The sequence below is a fragment of the Neophocaena asiaeorientalis genome, unplaced genomic scaffold, assembly GCF_003031525.2.
Source record: "Neophocaena asiaeorientalis asiaeorientalis breed wild unplaced genomic scaffold, Neophocaena_asiaeorientalis_V1.1 scaffold46, whole genome shotgun sequence".
Taxonomy (NCBI): Eukaryota; Metazoa; Chordata; class Mammalia; order Artiodactyla; family Phocoenidae; genus Neophocaena; species Neophocaena asiaeorientalis.
In genome coordinates, this window is record NW_020175393.1 from 2,363,242 (window position 1) to 2,366,971 (window position 3,730).

Consider the following 3,730-nt stretch of genomic DNA (forward strand, 5'->3'; position numbering starts at 1 on the left):
TTTTTTTTCAGCAATGCATTTCTTTCTTTTTTTTTCTTTTTTTTTAGCTGCGCCGCACTGCTTGTGGGAACTTCGTTCCCTGATCATTGAACCTGGGCCCCCTGCCGTGGGAGCACAGAGTCCTAACCACTGTGGCGCCAGGGAATTCCTGGCGATGCGTTTCTACAGGTCCGTTGGGTGGTTCTGATGAGTGCTCAAGTTTGCAAATTGCTGCTTTGAAGGCATCTGGCCAGTAAGAGGGGTAGGCTTTACTGGAAGGAAAGAAGGTAGACTCTCTAACGGTGGGATTTGCTGCGCTGCACCAGGACCGTGGGGCGGGGGCTCCCTGGCCCTTCTCCAGTCACCTCGTGAGACTGACTTGCTCAGCCTCAACGTGCAAGTGAGGCAGAGAGAGAACGCTGTTTGGAAGGCTCTGGCTTCTCTAGGGCCGCAGCTAGTGCAACTGCGTACAACTCAGAAAATGATGCCCTTTTCTCTCTGGGTGGCGTGGCTTGGTGAATGGAGCCCAAGCGGAACTTCAGCTCACCCTTGTCCCCCATCTTGTGCAGTGCCCAACCTTCCCAACTGTACACGGCGGCCCTGCTTTTCCATGGCGGAGAGAACGCAAGAAAGAGAGAAGAGTGTTTGTTCACTTTCATTTTGCATCTCCCTTTCAAGGGCTCCTTTAAGTGACAAGGAAGGAGAGGTCAGGGTGGGGTGGGGTGGGCAGGGATCGGGGAGCCGGGCTTGCGGGGGACAGAGGGCAGGCCTGGAATCATTTTAAGTCCTTCTGTGCAAACACACGTGTGTGCTGTGGGTCCACATTATTTACCCAAGCAGAGCCAACAGCCCGCTCTATCCCTGGGTCCCCGCCCCAGCCTGTGTCCACACCCTACCTCCTGGGTGGCCCCATCCCTGGAGAGCCCCCTCTCAACCCCACCCTTCCCTCATCACCCCCTTCCTGCTTCCCGCCCCATCCACGTCCCCAGAACTCCCCGGCCTGCCACGTTAGGACAGTCCCTGCCAACACCTTGGGCCGGGTGCCAGGGAGACGGAACCTTTCCCAAGAAGCAGGGGAACTTGCTTCCCTCGTGGCCCTCCTGTTTGCTTGGCCTCGGCCACAGGTAGGATGGGAGGCAGCTGCTGTGTTTCGGGGCACAGTGGTGTGAGGGGTCAGTGAGGATGAATGGGCAGGACAGGTGGCAGCATTTGCCAGGTGGGGACGTGATGACACATCCCTGACACATTTGTCAAGTGAGCTTTGAAGCCCTCGCCTTTGTTCCCTCCCGCGAGAGCGGCAGCTCAGGCCTTAGGCTCATTCCTACGCTGTGGTGGGGAAGTTATGGTGCAGAGAACTAAACGACTTCCAGCTCCTGGCCCGGGGCTCCTTCACCAGCAGAGAACTCCCACCTCCTCCTCCACACCCCACATTCCAGCTCCCCGTCACCTTGCTCCTAAACACCAAGGAACCTGCTCTCAACCAAGGCTTGGTCCCAGCTCCAACACCTATCTAGTGAAAAAAAAGTTAATGATTAACCATGCGGCAGGAGGCAAGAGCCGATTGTCCGCAGGTGGGGAGGTGGTGCAGAAGGCTCGGACCCCGGCAGCCAAGCGTGGGGGACCTGGGTTTACTGATCAGGGAGCCAGGGCCTGGTGTGCCCAGCCTGCATACCTGGCACCTCCTCCAGGCTCTAGGGCTGGACTTGGGTGGGAAGAGAACACACGGGGAGCACCTCCTGGGCCCAGAGCGTTGGTACATGTTACCCTTTTACTACCCACAGGGGACTCGAGAGCCCTGTTTTATAGACGTGGACTGTGAGGCTCAGAGAGGTTGTGCAGCTTTTGCCCAAGGTCCCCAGCTGGCCACGTGCGGGCTCTGCTCATTGTACCACGTTCCCTCTGAGGCTCCGGACGGTCCCATCTTCCCAGGGTCCTGCCCACCTCCTGATCAGGCAGCTTGGTCCTCCAAAGTTCATGCCCGCCTCCTAGCTGCTCACTCCACTGCACTGTCAAGTTCATTTCCCTCCAAAACCCTTTCATCAGGCACCCCTGGGCTCTAGAACCTCCCATGGTTCCCCACTGCCTGCCCTGCCTGATCCTGGTGGCTGGCGCCTACCTCTGAGCCAGATAATCAGAGCTGGAAGGGACCGTATACTATGTGATCCCTATAGATGGGAACAATGAAGGCCAGAGTGGGAAACAGATGTATTCAGTGGTTAAGGGCAGGGTCTGGACCAGAACCAGAGATCAACATGGTGACCACATATCCAGGCTCTGATGAGAACGGTGCTTCTCCCTTGGCCCCTGTGCTGTGGGCATGACATGGCTATTTTCTCTTGTTTTGTCGTCCCCCTGCCCAAGATGCCCCTTTCTTCTCATCACAGTTTAGCCCAAAACCCTCCTCCCCCAGGGAGCCGTCCCCAGCAGCTTTCTCCTCTGACTTTCCAGCTCTCCCCATTTGTGCCACGCAATTCAGCTGTGATTACATTCATGGGTGATTGTCTACCCATGGGGACACATGTGCCCTGGGAAAATAAGGCTCAGAGAGTGGCAGGGATGTGTCCACAGTCACACAGCAGAGCCAGGACCACTGCACCATAGGCTTAGGGTCCTGGGACAAGCCCAGGCTTTGCCAGGACCAGGTCCCTCCTGACAGCCTCTGGCCCCGAGGGGCTGACCCGTCTCCTGAGCGATGGCTCCAGCTTCCAAACCTCGAGCTGGTCTTTTCTGGATTAAGCCACGTGTTTGGATTAAGGCTCAGCATGTCCTGCCTCCCTCCTGCCTCAGAGGCACTGGCTCTGACTCCAGACAAAGAAATTTGATAACAGCTGGCGGAGGCCAAGGCCCAGAAACGAGGCGGATTTGCAGGGTAGCAGCCAGAGGGATTAGCCACCTGGGCCACTTCTTTTCAGTGCCTCGCATTCTCCCAGGAAGGCAGAGCAAGGAGAGAAGGCAGAGGGACCCAAAGTTAGAGACTTACAGCAGCTGTTTCCTGCCCCTTGGGAGGCAACTCCCCGGCCTCCAGGTTCTCACTCCCATCCTGACATGCAAAAGATGCTCAGATATCTCCTGAAACCACAGCCCCAGGGAAATGGAGTTACCAGAGTCTTTACTAAGGCCCTGGGCTGTCATGGGGTTGGAGCCTGTCTCTCACGTCCTGTTCAATCCAGGCTCAGATCTTACCCACAAGGGGGTGGTGGGTAGGGTAAATATGCCTGAGCCCCCACCTCAGTCCTGAGACACAACCTTAGTCTGCCCAGAGCCCAGCACCCCAGCTGCAGGCCCCGTGAGAAGAGCGCTGAGGGCGAGAGGCTGGGGCCAGGGTGAGACAGAGCCTACCACTCTGCCCAGAGCCGCCTACTCCACCAACTGGGGGCAGACCTCCTCCAGTTTCCCCACTGTTGTCAGCCCTTCCCTCCCTCCCTCCAAACCTCTGGGCCTGCATTCATGGGTTGGAATCAGGGGGCTTTGGGGGTGCGATCAGGACCTGGCCAGGAGCCATGCAGAGTGGGCAGGGGCCACAGGGGCCTGTCCCCCCAACCCCCAGTCAGCTGGTCAGCACCTTGGAGAGAAGCCGGGTCTGCCCAATCCAGTGCCCTGGGCCTGCCTGCACCTGTCTAGCTTCCTTGAACCCTCCCTGCCTCTGGCCTCAGCCTTCCTGCTCCCCTAGACACTCCCTTCCCTCGCTGCTACTCCCCCTCCAGCCCCCTCACTGCTCCTTGGACAACTCCTGCCCTCCCATGAAAACCCA